Source organism: Enhydra lutris, unplaced genomic scaffold (genome assembly GCF_002288905.1).
Source record: "Enhydra lutris kenyoni isolate GAN:26980312 unplaced genomic scaffold, ASM228890v2 scaffoldscaffold55, whole genome shotgun sequence".
In the NCBI taxonomy this organism is placed as follows: Eukaryota; Metazoa; Chordata; class Mammalia; order Carnivora; family Mustelidae; genus Enhydra; species Enhydra lutris.
The window spans coordinates 10,676,357-10,693,183 of record NW_019154139.1 but is presented as its reverse complement, the minus strand read 5'-3'; the positions used below and the strand labels follow the sequence as shown (position 1 = coordinate 10,693,183).

At 56.2% G+C, this 16,827-nt stretch overlaps 1 long non-coding RNA gene across 1 annotated transcript; it reads left to right on the top strand.

Moving 5' to 3' along the window:
• The first annotated feature begins 2,822 nt into the window (after positions 1–2,822).
• LOC111157669 lies at positions 2,823–10,719 on the top strand. Its single transcript, XR_002641312.1, has 3 exons — positions 2,823–3,135; positions 9,689–9,779; positions 10,270–10,719. It is a non-coding gene; the product is annotated as an uncharacterized LOC111157669 (long non-coding RNA).
• The last annotated feature ends 6,108 nt before the right edge of the window (positions 10,720–16,827 follow it).

The following is a 16,827-nucleotide window of genomic DNA, read 5'->3' as shown; positions in this document are numbered from 1 at the left end:
CCTTCACTAGCCACCTCCTCCGGGAAGCCCTCCCGAGATGCTCTTTGTGGTGGCCCTGGGTGGTGCACAGGCTGGGGACCCAGGATGATCTGGGTTTGCTCCCTGAGTGTGTGGACTTGGACAAGTTGCTCCACCTCCCTGAGCTCAGTTCCTCATGTGGAAAATGGACCAATAAATGCCAAAGTCCCCGGCACACAGCAGGTACGTAGACAAACTCTGAGGCACACACCTCTTCCCCCATGAAGGGCCCCCCAGTCCCTCCTTGACTCCTGGACTCAGCTGTGGCTCGCCTGTGGCATGGAGCTGCCCACCCACCCCCTTGCCCCTGCACTGCCCCTGGTGCAGCACTGAGCATTTCACATCTAGAACCCTCTACAGGCAAACACGACAACCCATCCTTCCTGGGCTTACTGTGGAGCCCTGTTTCTACTCAGGAAAGATCTCAGGCTGTGCATGAGGTGGGCACTTGCCAGGGCTCCCATTCCAGGCCGCTGGGCCCTCCATGCAGGGTCAGGACCACAGGCTGGCAGGGGTGGGAGCAGGGAGACTGTCCAGGCTGCGTCTGGAGGCAGGGGTGGGGGGGGCACCAGTCTGGCCAGGGCACCCCCTCAGGCCTTCAGAGGCCCTGGCAGCTGCTCTGTCCCTGCCCCTCTCCACCTCCCACCTTCCTCCTCTTATTTCTCTCCGGAATCGCTTATCCAAAAGTTCATTTTGAAAGAAATCGATTTCCAAGCTGCTTGGAGATGCAATTTGATTTTTCATCTGGAAGAAATGATGGTTAAGGAAAAGTTTGGAGACTTAATCACCGTGGAAGGCCATGGAAATAAAGAATTCCTCTGCCCTTGGCCAGAGACCGTGGGGCCCATGGGCAGCTCTCCCTGCGACAGTGGAAAACAGGTGTGTCCAGGAAGGCGTGGGCACGGCCCCACGTGTGCACACAGCATACGCACACGCTAGGCACGCGCACATGTGTGTGCACACTGCCCACATACACACAGCCCCCACTCGGTGAACAGCCCGCACCCACCCCTCAGGGGGCCTTGGCCACCTCTCTGCAGCCCCCTCAGCTGTGCGGGCCAGCAGTGAGTACAGTCAAACTCCCTCTACCCCTGGGGTCTCTCTGCCTCTACCCACCCCAAAACCTCCGGCATGCTGCTCCGGGACCAACCTCACCTTCGTTGTTTCTGGAAGGGGCTGACTTCCACACTTATTGCAAAGGTGCAGACGTTCACTGTCAGACAGCTCGGTGCCATTCCGCAGCCTCCATGGGCTTCCGATCGCCTGGCTGGACGAAGATCACAACCTAAACCACAGACACAACAACCTCACCTCCGGCCGCTGGAGCCCAGCTGTGCTCGGTATCCATCTGCCCCCGTGGCCCCCGACAGACCGGGCAGCTCCTGGGCCTGAGCCTGGACCAGCACCCTCCATGTCATCAGGGAACACATGGAGTTCAGAGAGGCTGAGGGACTCACCCAGTGCTGCACAGCTGGTAGGTGGCCATAGACAGCCACGTACACACGCACATATGCACGTACATACGCTAGTCACCAGGCCTACGACCTACCATCATCCATTCTTTTGCCTCTGGACGATTCCTCTTTGAAGATACAGGTTTCCTCGGAAAAGGCATGATGTCTGATACTCTAAGGCAGAGAACCTCCAAATTCCTTGAATCTGGGGCCAGAAAAACTCTAAATCCAATGTCTCTACTATTTGAAGCCCCTTTATGACATTCTTGCCTGGGGTTATTGGGCCTAGAGAGCTTACCTGCCGTCTCCCATCTCCTCTGAAGGTCACAGCAGTGTGACGGCCTAGAAAAGACTAAGCCCTACCATCAAGGAGGCCAGGGTCCAGATCCCAGCCCCACCACGTAGCTGTCCTGGGGTTGGCCATGGACTAATATACTTCCTGGGGACTTGGATCCTTAGGATAGAACCAGGGCCAGCGAAGGGCTATGCCCTCGTGAGGGCAGGGGACTAGGCAGCGGGAGGATAGACGGCCCTGCCCCGGACTGCCCCAGCAGGGGCGGGCAGCAGAGAGGTGCCCGTGCACGAGGCACAGCCCTGGGGACCAACCAGGCCCTCGGCCCAGATTCCTGGCTCCTGCCCCAGTTTGGCAGACCGGCCTACTTCTGCTCAAGGATACTGGGAGGTTCTGGAGAAGCTCCCTATGGACCCTGCCCATCTCTACCTCCGGCCTCAACCCGGTCCTATACCCACACGCCTGACTCCCAGCTTTGCACAGGGTAAGCCCGGTCAGGGGAGACCCCTTCACGGACCTTCCTCCCTCCCAGGTACATCGGATCCCTTGGTCCCCTCCCCCTCTCCCTCATCCACCAGAGAATTACCTGGCATTTATGCCCAGGGGGTGGGGTGGGAGGGTTGTCACCGACGCCATGTGAGGCTCTGCATGGGAACATGTGTGAACCCATGCTGGGCTTACATCCCCCCTCACCACTACCGACTTGTGCTAGCGGCTTTCTCCAGCCCGGAACATTCCAGACTCACCACCTTCAGGGTGTGATTATACCCACAGAAGTTAAGGCTCAGCTTTTGAGTTTCTAAATAAAAGTCTGAAGCGTGTGTCTGCGCGCAGCCCAGGGAGGAAGGAGATGCTCGCCCAGTCGGTGGGCACAGAGGAAGCCCGCGCTTCCTGAGACGCCAGATCGGGTGGGGGAGGACAGGCAGTTGAGAGTTAAGTAGCCATGGGGCTCCTGTGGGGTTCCCCTAGCTCCTCCGGGGGTTCCCCTAGCTCTGCCCCCCAGGGTCAGCAGCCAGCAGTCAAAAGCACCCCTGGTGGAAGAACACAGCGCCCGGAGGGCATGGCAGCGCACACCCGCCACATCCCTGCCAGAGGCTGCTGTCCCACTGTCCCTGCCAGAGCCCAGCGGCCCAGACACACCCCAGGAGAGCAGGCAAAAGGAGAACTCAATGCACCAGCATGATCCCTTGTCTAGAAGGGACCAAGCAGCAGAAGCGTAGAAAAAGCAGGAACGGAGTAGAGGCAAGAAATAAGAAGACGTTTAGTTCCTGTAAACGTCACGTGAAGTCGTGGCCTGAAGAAGTTTGCTGCCCAGAAGGTGACCTCAGCGGGGGATGAGGGGAGCGTGGACACCCTGGGCCCAGCAGCTGAGTGAGTGAATGCCCACAACCCACCCAGCGTGGGCTGGGGGAGCATCCTGAGGCCAGCCCAGGTCACCTGAGGGGCTGCAGGGGCTGGGCGGTCCCTCCCCTCCTCACTCTCCTCTCCCTTCTCACCACCTGCCAGCCCCTCTGGTGATGACATGCCCCAAGGGCTGAGGGGTGTGACACCCAAGCCCCTAATCCTGTCATTAGTGATAATTACTCCAGTCAGCACCAGGGGAGCCCGAGGGGACGGCCTTGGCACACACCCCAGGCATCTACCCATCTGCCCACTGTGTCAGAATGCTAGGGATCCCTGTTAGGCCCTCCTGCCATCGCCAGGCACAAGGCCCATGGGAGGTGGGGCAGGAGGCATGCAGCTGCTGCCCAAGCATTTCCCCAGGGCCACCCCCCTCCACCCTGTCTCCTGGGAATTCATCCCTTCCACCTGCCCCAGAAGCCTCTCCCTCTCATCTCAGGGTTCTCCTGTGGCCCAAGTCTGGAAACCTGCCTCTGCCCCTTGCTGTACTGCTTCTGCCTCCTGTTGGCTATGTGACCCCAGGGAAGTTGCTTCCTCTCTCTGGGTGTTTCCTCCTCCCTTAAACCAGGGGCTGGATTTAATCGCCTTCCAGCTGCTTCATCCTGCAAACCTCTCCCACAGGGCTTGTGTCCACCTGCAGCTCTAAGGGTCCTATTGCTTCCTTCCCTTCTCCCTTTACCCCCACCCCTGCCACTCTACTCCCTCCTCCCTCTGTCCCCCTCCTCCCCTGCCCTCCCTTCCCCTTTCCTTTCCTAGCCCTGCTCCCACCTGCCAGCAGTCTCCTCTCTCCCTGTCAATTAGACCGGCTCTGGCAGGGTGCTCAGAGAACAGGCTAGGGCACCCAGCTGGAAAATTGGGTGTCGGCGGCTGCCTGGAATCCTAATGCCCCCGGCCCTGCCCTCCTCCCCTCTCCCCTCTCCCCTCTCCCCTCTCCCTGAGCTGCTGGCTGGGGATGATCCCACTCCCCTGCTGCTCCCCCTACCCCAAGACCTGTGGGCACCTTTCACCTCCCTGAATGGGAGCCAGTGCCCCATTCCACTCCCTTGCACCCCACCAAGCTCCTCTGTCCCCTCTCTTGAGTTCTGGCTTTCTGGCTATGGGCAGAATCCAAAGCTTGGAGGAGAGAGCACTGGGCTGGTAGTCCCGAGTGTGGCCTCCCTGCCCATCCCACTCTGGGCCTCACTTTGCCCATCTGTAAAATGAGATTCCTCCTCAAAGCCCCACTGCGTGGCCTCCACACCTTTCAGTTTTTTGGCCAAAGCAAGAGGCTGCTGAGAGTTCACTCCGATCCTGCTCTGGTGGCTGGCCTCATCATTTATTTTGTTTTGTTTTTACTAAGAATGGGTTTCTCACAGACCTTCCCTCTGTCCTGGGGACCGCCTCCTGCCTGGCCCCCAAGTGTTTGCGTGCCTCCTGGGGCCCCCTAGGCTCCCTGACTCTGAGCTGGCAGTCCTCCAGGGTGGGGTGGGGGCACACAGGTGACCCCAGCCCTCCTTCCGCCCTCCCAGGCAGCCCAGGAAGGTACCTCTGGCTGGAACTGGAAGATGCGGTCTCCCCTCCCCCCACCTGCTCCCATCTGAAGCCAACACCACCACCCCCAACCCTGTCTCAAAAGCCCAACCCTGTGTGGGCTCCTCAGACCCGGATATGTCAGACATTGGCAAGGGGGGAGGACACCGATGGTTCATCCATCTTGGTGGGTTTCTTTAGTAATTAATGTTGCTTTTCATAATGATTGTTTAATTACCCAGGTAATAAGTAACCCTAGCCAGTAGCCTCTTAGTGTCCTCCTTAGAACGCACAGTCCCTCAGCCTGTAGGGCCTATGCAGGACCCCAGGGGACCTCCCATCAGTCCAGACTCCAGCAGCCTTCAGGGAAGAATCCTTATCAAGTACCAGCTGTGTGCTGGGTACATGCTGGGACTCTGGGGACATAGTGAGGAACCCGACAGACAAGTCCTCTAATTAGAAAAGAAGATCATTTCAGAGTATAATGGAAGGAAACCTAAGAGTGAGGAGATAGTGACTTGGGGCAGCATCAGATTTGAGAGCTCTGGGGACACCCAGACACCCAGGGGAAGGGCACACTGAGAAAGGGCCCCGAATGATGAGAAGCCAATATGCAAAGGTTTGGGGTTTGCCATTCTAGATGGTGGGAACAGCGTGTGCAAAGGCCCTGAGGCTGAACACGTGGTTGTCTGAGTCACAGGCGGCCAGTGCAGCTGAGACTGAGGTAAAAGACACAGTCCAAGCTAGACCACGTCTTGCCTGGTTGACCCTAGAAATTATAGACAATGCATTCTAAGCAAAAAAAGTAGCCCTTGGAGGTTTTAAGCACAAGAGAAGAAGTGTCTCCTTTTGTTCGTTTTAAATGATCTCAATATTCTGGCTGCTGGCGCAAAGTGGGTAGATAGGGATGGTGTGGCAAGAACGGAAGCTGGGAGGCCAGTACAAGGGATGTGCAGTGATGTGGACAAGACACACTGGAGGCCAAAGGGGTTCTGGCCATAGAGTGTCGTGGGGTGAGGTTCTATCCACGACAGTGAGAAGCACTTTCCAGGACCCTCTGCCCGCTTCCCTCCAGCTCTATATCTTGGTTCTTTTTAATTTCTTCCTCCTACCAAAGTTCTGCCTCCTCTTACATCCAGCCTCCAGCAGGGAAAGTCAGGTGCTTCTCAGCTTTGTCCAATTCTGCAACTGCCCTGCTGGGGAATGGAGGGGAGGCAGAGGGGTGTTCAGGTCCTGGAGGGAAGGAGGTACAAGGAGCAGAGCCCCCCACCCTGGGAGGGTGTCTAGTCCAACAGCAGCACTTATAAAAAACAACCAGATCTTTCACACCGCAAAGGTTGACCTCCAGCCGTTCTTTCTCCGGGACCTTATTATGCTAAGAGTGACCGAAGAGTGACCTCCTCGGCTTTGAGTCACTTCACAAAAGTCCGCGTTCTATTACCCGAATCTGGGTCATGTCAGGGTCCAGAAAAGGATGCAGCGCTGGAAGCGAGGAAAAAGGCAAGCCACACAATGGGAAGAGATATTTGCAAACAGGAGTCAGTTACCAATCAAGGCGAGAGAAGGAGATAACCTGAGAGCAAAGTGCACCAGTGACTTGAATGAGCTGCGCGAAAGGGGTGCTCACGGGGTTCCCAGAGATGGGAGCAAGGGCTTAGCTTCATTATCAGGATCCCATGGATTACCGGTGTATGCCCCTCCCCCGGAGGATATGAAATGAAACAGCTAGACCGTATGGAGGGCTGGCAAGGAGGCAGCACAATAAGAACTTCCGCGAACGGTTGGTGGACGGATGTGGAAATTGGGGCAAGGACGAGGGAAGCTCTCTGATCATAAAGCTGAACATCCACACCCCCTCTGGCTGAATGATTCCTGCGGCGGTGAAGAACCATTAGGAGCGAGCTCATAGACCCCCAACACCTGCGGAAGTTCGTTCATTGCAGCTTGATTCCTCGTGGTCCCATTCTCAAACAACCCACATGAGGGTCAGGAGGGGAAGGGCTGAATCAATGGTGGTATATTTCACAGCCGGGAGAACAGGCCACGTACAGCACACTCAACGCAGGAACTCTCGCAGACACACTGCTGAGGGAAGGCAACCAGACCCAGATGACCACATACCACACGATTCTGTTCATCGAACATTCATTCACACAAGTTAGGAGTCGAGAGAGCCGCAATCCTGGCAGGGCAGCCAGAGACCCGAAGGAGACATAAGGGGCCTCGTGGAAGGCTGGTCACAGACCGGGTCTTTCCCCAGAGGGCTGTGTCGTGAGCAAGCTCACTTTGTGAGAAATCTCACATTTTGATCTGTGTACTTTCTGTGTGTGTGTGTGTGTGTGTACATATATAGTAACTTCAAATGTGTTAACTTAAAAAAAAAAAAAAAAAAAAGGAAACCCTGCAGCAGGGTTTCGATGGGGAGGTAATAGGCATTCCCTAGCCCCACAGGACATTGGTGTGTGACCTTCCATACCTTTTTATACGCAATTGTATAGCTCGGTTGGATTTAAAACACACGTGCACACACACAACCGGGATTCTGCCATATCCTATTGGGTTGTTGTTTTTCCTATAATAGAGGCTGTCAACCTTGGCATTACGGACATCTGGGATGGGACCACTCCGTGTTGTGGGCTGTCTTCTGCACTGGGGGCGTTCTGTAGGGTTATAGCCCTGGCCTCTAGCTGCCAGGGTTGTTGCTCCCAAAACCGACCATCAGAAGTGGCTCCATGGCCCAAAGTCCCCGGAGAGTACAGCTGCCAGATAAAACACAGGCCACCCAGTTAACAGGCACCATCTGAAATTTTTCTGACTTTAAAAAAATTATGCATTGTTTACCTGAAATTCAAATTTAACTGCTCGCCCTGCGTTCTCATTTGCTTCATCTGGCAACTTACTGCGGGGACAGAATCGTTCGGGTTGAGAACCCGCGGCACCTGCCGTGTGGCTGGGTCCCTCTCAGGACACTAGGTCACCCCTCATTCTCTGCGACGGCTCTGTTGGTTCCGTGGCACAGAACGGGCCCTGGCTGGTTGGACCCTCCGTTCTGATGGACGATTTGCTTGCGGCCCGCCCAGAGGTTTCCGCAGCGGGGAGCCGTTCCGGGGAGTCTCGTGGGCACCACCAACACAGCCGCGGTTCGGCACGGCAGGAAGCAGGAGTGCCTGGGGTTCCTGGGGCAGCAGCAGCAGCCTCTTCCGTCTTTCTGCGGCCTCCGCCATCGTCTCACAGGTGTCCTCCCCAAGCCAGCTGCGTCCCAAGGCCTCCCTGGAACGCCCGCCGGTTCTTCCTGCGGTTTCATTGGCTGGGTCTGGTCACGTGCACACTCCCGGCCTATCACTGGCTGGGGCTGCAGTCCCCCTTAGACCAATCAGGAGCACCCATGGTGGTGGTGGTGGTTCTCACTCCTGTCGCCGGGAAGGCGTGGATACTGTTGGAGAGGACGTGCGGGGAGCACGTGGGCAGTGAACACCACTAGCTCACTCCGAATTGGCCCTGTTGCTAATACTCCCTTCTACACCAGGAGTATCAAGCAGATCGTGGGCCACCGCCCCTACCCCCGCCCCAGTCTCCCCCTTCCCCAACCCTTCAGTACACGCCTCTGCTCTTAAACTCTAGAGATGCTCTAACCCAGGCCTGCTGCCATCACACTGCCAGCTCTTGTGTGTCCCCCTGTGGCTTCCTTGTGCCTCCTCAAACAAGCCAAACCCCACTCGGCCTCAGGGCCCTTGCATCTGCTGTTCCCTGTCCCTAGATCAGTGTCTAGGGCACCTTCTCACCAGTCAGGTCCCTGCTCAGACATCATCTGGTGACTGGCCTCCCCTCAAATCCCCATCAAATGCAGCCTTGTCTCCCCATCTCAGGATCTCCTTTCCCATTGTTGCCAGAGGCCAAATCACCTTCTGGACCTAGTCTTATCAACAGTCTTCCCACTTGGAAGTTCAGCTCCTTGAGGGCCAGAGCTCAAGTTCTTTGTCCTTGGGGCTAAGGACTGCTGTGTCCTTGGGGCCTGCTGGGAGCAGCCCGTGGAAACGGGAAGTTCTCCGCTTCCCCGACTGAACCAAGCAGGAGAGGACGTGCCTCTGTGTACCGCGTGAATAGAGGCTGGTCCCCTACCCACAGCTACGAAGTCTAAACACTCAAAACCAAACCCCTTTCCTTTACCTATTTGGCAGCAAACCTGACCCAAATTGTTAGACTATTTAAAGTCTTTGTTTATCTTACTGTGAATATGGATGCAGTTTGCTGAAGAAATCGTGTTTTGTTAGGGGGTGATCTTGGGCTGGGCTCCCCAAAAGCAGGGCCAGAGATAGGACTTGGATGCAGGTGGTTTATGTGGAAGGGGATGCCAGGAAGCAGGAGGTAGCGACTGGGAAGAGTTCGAGGAACTGGGAAAAGCCCAAACAAGGGTCGTTTTGGGGGTCACTGCAGAGGACCATGGGGCACAGTCGACCCCTCTACGAGGGGTCCTCTGGGACCTCATCAAAAGGACTAGAAGCATCTGAGCACTCACCCAGCTGCCCTTGGGCCCTATCAGGTAAGGGTATCCCCAGAGGCACTCACTCCCAAGAACTTCCCAGCTGCCCTTGAGGGGGGCCACTGTCTGTAAGAGGTTGAAATCAGAGAGGGCTGAAGACCTCAAGGAGTCCCCAGCATGAAGCACCCTCACACCCTGCAAGGGAACACCCCAGAGTGGGGCATATGCAGCAAATCGCTAAAATCTGGAACACGTCTGGCCCCAAAGGTTTCAGGTTCCTAGGACAGATCGCCAGGATATTTTGATTTGGCCAAGAGCCCTCTAAACCGGCTGTCTACACCACACGCTCCCTCTGACCGAGTGTGAATATAGCCCATCTACCCCCACAGATGACAGTGGGATGGTAGCTCAGTGGTGACAGGAAAGGCAGACACTTGCGTGTGTGCCCTGTATCAGGTACTGTTCTCAGAATTATTGCTCACCGAGACTACAGATGAATGCTGTTTTTTGTTTTTCTCAATCTTTTTTTTTCAGGTGACTTAACACCCAAAAAAGACACAAGGCGCTGAAGGGACAGATCTGATCCAAGCATGCAGGTTAAGTCCACGGCAGGAGTCCAGCCCAGGTAGCTTATTAACCACAGTGCCACACGGTCTCTAGTGCTACAACAGTCTTTTCCTTCTCGCCAATCTCCTGAACAAAAAAGGACAGTTCATGATCTGACTTCGCATTTTTTTAAAGATTTTATTTATTTATTTGAGAGAGAGAATGAGAGAGAGAGAGCATGAGAAGGGGAGAAGGTCAGAGGGAGAAGCAGACTCCCCATGGAGCCAGGAACCCGATGCGGGACTCGATCCCGGGACTCTGGGATCATGACCTGAGCTGAAGGCAGTCGCCCAACCAACTGAGCCACCCAGGTGCCCATGACTTTGCATTTCTCTATGGTCACTTTATCAGTTAGAATTAGGCATGGGGACAAACACTAAGCCAGAAATGTATTGCTCAAGTAAAATCTTGAGCTTGGCTGTCTAGGGCTGACATGGCAGCTCTTCCCCACAGTGGCATCACCCAGCCTCTTTTCTTGTTACTTGCTGTGTATAATCTCTTGTTCCCAGGATCTCGCAGTACAGTATGGCTGCCAGAGCCCCGACCATCATGTCCTGTCTTCCAGCCAGCAGAAGAAAGGAAGGATAAAGGAAAAGGAGACCAAGAGCACCTACCAGCTATCTTTTCAGGAAGGTTCCAGGAATCTGCTACTTCTCTCTGGCCAGAACTTGGGCACATGGCCTCACCTCGATGTGAGGCTAGGGAGTGTTTTTATTCTAGATGACCCTGTGGCCAGCCAAAAATCAAGGAATTTGCTCCTATGGAAGAAAGGAGGGTGGATATTGGAGGACAGATAGTGATCTCTGCCACATTGGAAAGTTTCTTGGCCATTTTCATTTTACCACCTAAGAATCATCTTTCCAGTACTCTCCTTTTCCTATTGTATGGGTTACCCTTGTCTTAGTTTTAGTTATCCTTCGTATGGGGGACTCACTACTTACCAAACAATCTGTAACAACCATGCTTGGCCCTGAAGATTGATGTCAAAATCAGATGCGCACAGATTAGCACCAGACCAAATGCTGGCTTCCTTTCCTTGAAGTCAGGGGTTCCCCGATGCTGGAGGGTCTCACAATCTCCTGGAGTGCTAAGAACTCAGAGACTGGGATCATCGAAAGGCAAGGAGGGCCTGCAACTTTGTGCTTTTGCCAAGTTCCCCCGGCGGGAAGGACACCCACTGAAGTTTGAGGTTGCCCTAAGTTGTTAGCCGAATTCTCCATACCGTCATTCACTTCCTCGTCTCTGGGAGCAGCGCATGTGTGGCTGGGCTCCCCCCCCTCATTCAGAGCCCCCTTCCCCCATGCATCTTTGCATCTCCCAGAGACAGATGAGGTCTCCCTTGAGCCTTCGCTTTGCCAGGCTACAAAGTCTCGTCCTCTCCCCTGTCCCTTGCCTGAGGAAGATTCCCAAACCCTTCCAAATGGGATCGTTTTCTGCAGACACACTGCAGTAGGTCTCCCCAGGTGGGGTCCGGGCAGGACAGAAGAGCACAGAAGCTTCGCCTCCCCCAGCCTGGACCCTGTGCTTCTGTGCACGTGGCCCATGGTTGCCCCTAGGCCTAGAAGCGGCTCTGTCAGCCTGTGAGCAGACACGGAGCACACACTGCCGAGTCCAGGAAGAGAAGCAACACATCCATGGCCTCTCTCTGCATGTGGCTTCGAGGAACACAGACCCCGGACACTAGCAAGCTCCAAAGAGACGCTGTCTTGCAAGTAGGCGGGGGCAGGCAGGTCCAGGCCCTGCGGGACCCTCAGCTCTGCCATTTCTTTAAGCACAAGCCTCATGCTCCTTCCCCTTGGCCTTCCCTGGGTGTCAGCTTAGCTCCCAGGGAGGGTCCTCGTGGCCACAAGATTGGAGGGGTTCCAGGTATCTGTGTCCAGTTAGATCCAACAGGGTCTTCAGAGGAGGACGGAGACCCCACCCCCCACCCCACCCCGAAAGTCCACGGGCAGGTGTCCCCTCCCTGGTGGGAACCGGGTAACATGACCATTCCTAAACCAATCACTGGCAAGGGGGGTAGGACCACCATCATGGTGGCCTCAGCCCAGTCCAGCCTGGCCCTGGGCTGGGGACGGGACCCTGTCCAGTGCTATATCCAGTGCTATATGTTGGTGGGGGGGGATCTCCTGAGTGAAAGGAGAGGGTTCTTTACAGGAAGGTAGAGGGGAGAAAGGGAGGTCCAGCAGGGAAACCCCAGCAGAGAGAACAGCGTGCCCCGGGTGAAGAGCCCGCTCAGCCTGGCTGGGGGAGGCAGTGGGTTTCTTTCCCCAGACACGGGCACAACCAGATGCATGCTCCCCACAGTCCCTCCCTCCCGCAGCTGCAAGGAGAGGGACCAGGGCTCACTACGGTGGCAGGCAGGAAGCCAGTCTGGAAGCTGCAGCGATCACTCCAGGGGAAAGCCCCCAGGGGGAGTGGTGTCCATGGAAGGGGTAGTTAGCTTGGAGAAGGGCTTTCCAGGTAAAGTCTGCGGCACGGCCGGTGGCAGTGAGGGGACAGCTCAGAAAAGACCACCTGTGATGTTGACTGGGACAGCTGAGTGGTGCCACTTAAGGCGAGGCAGGAGGTCTGGGGGGGAGCCGGGAGTATCTGGGCCGGATCTGTGGCTGAGAGTCATCAACAGATGGACAGCGTCTAAAGCCCTGGGGCCCTGGAGAGCTCATGCCCTGGAGAATCAATGTGCGGACACTTCCCGAGCACACATGCCTTTCTCCAGATATTAAAGGGGTCCAGCAACATCTAAGATACAATCCATAGGAACTCACAACCCAGCCAGAGGCAGTCAGGGAAGGAGAGGAAGGAGCTGGGTGGTGGGAGCCACCCCCCCCCCACAGGGCAGCCGCCAGCACTCACCTCTTCACGCCCCCAGAGCTCCCCTTTTCCTTTTCTCCCACCCCCAGCTTCTCTGCCTCGCCAGCTCCTGAGACCTCCTCTGGGACCTGTTTCTTTTGGACAAAGCATATTGTTTTCCTCGCTGCATCATACCCTTCTGCATTCGGCTGGCATTTCCGGACAGCCTGGCTGGGCCAGGCCCGGTGGGAGTGCTTCCCAGCACTCCCCTTACTCAGTGAGGTCGGTGTGGCTGGCCCCATTTTGCAGAAGTGGAAACTGAGGCCCTGGAGTTCCGATGAGCCCTCCTGAGTCTCAGTGCCTGGGCCACCATAATCCTTCTCTTTTCAGGGTCACCCCTGGTGGTCATTTCTACCCTTGGCTCGGAGCCTGGCCTGGAACAAGTCATCACCTATTGATGAGTATCAGAAGCAGCCAGGCCTGAGGCAGTGACATGAGCTGAGGGAGTCTGGCCTGGTCTATACTAATCAGTGTTTGCTGAGCCTTGATCCCCTGGTCAGTACACTGGGCCGAAGAACAGCTCTGTATCTCACTCGCATGCTGCAAAGATCTAATGACTGGGTGATGTCCGTCTCGCGGCACCGTTGGGAGGTTTAAATGGTGAGCATCGTAGCCATGGGCAAACACGTAGTAGGTGCTTTGTTCCAAAGGTGAGGTCCTCCGGGGCAGGAGCCATGGACCGCTCACGCCCTCCCCCACCGGAGCTGCCAGTGGCAGGCCGGGCACAGTGACAGCTCAGGCACTAATGTGGGGGTTGGTTGGTAACTATTAAAGGGAGACATTGTTGGGGTGACTTCAGGTCCAAAGCCAGGAGGATGGTCCCTAGGCCAGAAAGGGCTGGGAAGGGGGGCACCCAGGGACCAAAACTAGGGTGTGCAGGAACACCAGAGAAGTGGAGGGAGGCGGTGCAGGAGCAGTTTCTGGGCAGGAGACAAACGAGCAGATTAAAGAGGGGACTCCAGAAAGGATTGCCACAAATCCTAAATGCAATCCTGATGTCCTTCTAGAGAGCGAGGAAAGAGCGGCATCCTCTTTCCTTGCTATCTGATGGCTGAACTGGGCTTTGGGGAATGGTAGTCACTGTGGAGACCAAGCCACGTGAGGCCCCATCAGGTACTACGGTTACTTTTTGCCATAAATCCTCACCTAAAGACTGTGAAGGGAACTTCAGTGGTAGTTAAGGGATGGCCCCAGTCCTGGCAGCCCTCCCCTCCCTGGCCCTTGCCAGTGTGCTGCCCCAAGGCCACTGTCCTTCCCTGGCATTTCTTGGCTCCCAAGGGACAAGGCCGTGTCTCCTCTCTGCGTCTATACTGCAGATGCCGGCCAGGACCCCTGTCCCCAATGGCACACAGAGCGAGGCTGGTGGGTTCACCCTCGGAGTAAGAAACTAGGCAGACCTCGGGCTGGGGGATTCTGCTGAGCGGCAGAAGAGGGAAGATAAATTATCCCATTTTTTACTTCACTGAAAAAGTCACCACTAGGACAACACCGTGAATGTGACCTGCCTTTCTGACCTCCCCTTCTCCCTGCCCCTCCCTCCCTCAGGAGCCAGCTCCGTCATCCCTCTTCCCTGGGAGATGAAATTCAGACCCACCCAGTCCTACACCATCTTTGCTTCCAACCCTGCCCCTCCTTGCACGGGGCATTCCCTCCTCTGTGACCAACTTGCACCCACCCAGACACAAAAAGCAAAACCGTTTCCTCATTTGACACCATTTGCAGAGCCTTGTCCTCCAAATAGCGGGCCTGTCCTGCACCATCGGCCGCTCTCAGTGGCTCCGGGAGCCCTAAGCCTGGGCGTGCCCATGGTGCTGGCAAGGCCTGGGCCAGAGCTCACAGGGGAGCTCAGATCCCATAGTCTAAGAAATCAAGCTAACAAACTGCGAGGACATCCTCCCGCCTTGACACAAAGGTAACTTCCCCATGACCCATGACCGATGTGAACTTCAAATTTTTGGACTTGTGAATGTGGTGGCCCAGGAGAAGGAGCCCCCTTTCCCTGGCCCTGAGCACACCCCGTTCCCTTCTCTCCCTCAGCACTAGCCCATAATTTGAGTGATCTCATATGGATGCCTATAATCCCCCAACCCACACCTCCAAACTCTGTCTACGCCCCACCCCCAAACACACACACACACACACACACACACACACACACACACACACACACACACACACATACAGCTACCCTTGGCCATCTCTCCTGCTGCAGGAGGCACAGTCTGCACTTGGGAGGACGGAGCCTGGAAGCAGGTCTAGGGCCAAACTAGGCAGACAAGGGTGGGATCCCAGGTATTTGGAGAAGGGTCTAGAAGCAGAGAGGCCCTGCAGACTTGTTGATCTGGGGGCTAGAGGGCCAGAGCAGGACCTCTGATGTGCATAGCCCGATCTAGGGCCCCTCTTGAACCTAGACCCATCTGCCTCCTCCCTTTCCCATCTCTGGGGCCGGGTCGAAATATTCTAAGATCCGACCTCCATCCTCCCAGGTCATGCCATGCTCCCTGGGGCCTGAGAAGGCTCTCTCCATCCCCTCTTTTCTGGACTTCATTCTTCTCATCTTTAAATGAAGGATCCTTAACAGAGAACTCAGCAGTCACCAGGATTTTAACAGCAAGAATCAGAATGCAGGCTCTGGCGGGCCTTGGGACGTCTTCATGGACATTCAAGACGCGGGACTGTCACAGGCCCTGGCCTCTTTCAAAGCTGGCTTTCCTTCCACTCTCTGCTGGCCTACAGGTTGGGAGGTCCTGCAGTGCCCCCTACCTTGGCCTTGGGCTTGCGACCCTCACCCTGAGGAGACATATGGAAGAAGCTACCTAGAGGAACAAGCCAAGCTTGGGGGTGCCATGAGGGGGTGGGGCTCCATCCCAGCCTGACCTTGATGCACTGTACCAGCTCAAGGAAATTCCTATTTTGGATCCTGTCCCCCAAAACATACAACAGAGCTGAAGCACCTACTTCACACGGTTGCCATGGGAATTATAGGCAACGTGGTCCACGGGAGAGATGGGAGGGATCAGCTCACCCCACTGTTGGCGCTGTGGAGCTGACACTAAGGGCCATCTGCCAAGGTCACACTGAAGCTGCGGGTCACAAGTGATTTGGCCCCACAGGTCACATGGGCTTCAGAGAGGTGTGGGAGGAGGTCAGGAGGCAGAAGGCAGTCTTCTGTTTCTGTGCCTTCCCCACCGCTTTAGCGAGGAGTGGGGGCCCTCGGCCCACCACTGGCTTCCACGGACGTCCATCCGGCTGCTGGGGTCCTAGTACCCGCAGTCCCAGGCTTCCTAAGGGCCCAAAAGGCAGCAGCCGCCTCGCAGGTGGCCTGGGGGAGAGCCCATCCGAAAGCACAAGCTCCAGTCTGGGTCCTTTTTACGCCTGACAGGTGGCCTCTCGTGACTCCTTCCCTGCTTCAGTGAGCTCTAGAGAATTCTGCTCCCTGCGGCAGAGCCCACGCCAGAGTCAATATATTCCCTGCCCTTGCCTCGGAAAAGGGATGCCTCGTTGGCCAAAGCAAGAAGAGGAAGGGGCAGAGAGCAGGGTGGAGGTCTCAGGCCTGTCCGGATTCCCGGAGCTCTCTACACGAGGGCACAGCCCAGGAGGTTGCCAGAGCAGGTCAGGGAAGGGGTAGGCAAGAGAGTTGAGGTCAGGGACTTTGAGAGGCTACAACTTCCCCTGTCCCCACCTGTCACTGTGTAACCCGCCGCACCCCCCAACACACACACACACACACACACACACACACACACACACACACAGGCAGGCATGATCTTGCTTAGTTGGGCAAGAACCAGGAAGACTGGCGAAGGGCTGTCAGAGATGCAGGGAAGGGCTCTTCAAGCCCAAGAAAGATTTGGAGCAGGACTTCCAGCCTGGAGGGGAACTGGGCAGGAGTGGGTATGGCAGACTTGGTGCTGAGGAGAGAGGGCCACAGACAGTAGGCTGGGGCCCCCCAGGCCTAGGGAAGGGGAAGGAGGACCCAGCCCAGGCCAGAGAGGCAGCCCCCAACCTCTCCTGGAGTCTGGACCCTGCAGATCAAGCTGCAGAACTCTCTAGGGAGGAGGAGAGGGGAGGCAGAGAACCCCGAGTCAAGCACTACCGGGGCTCCAGTGCCAGAGAGCCTGGAGTCTAGGACTCATATCAGGATGTCCTGGGACCCAAGATGAGCATGAAGGAGGAGAGGATGTTCCTGGAGCTTGGGGCCCGAGGAACAACACCAT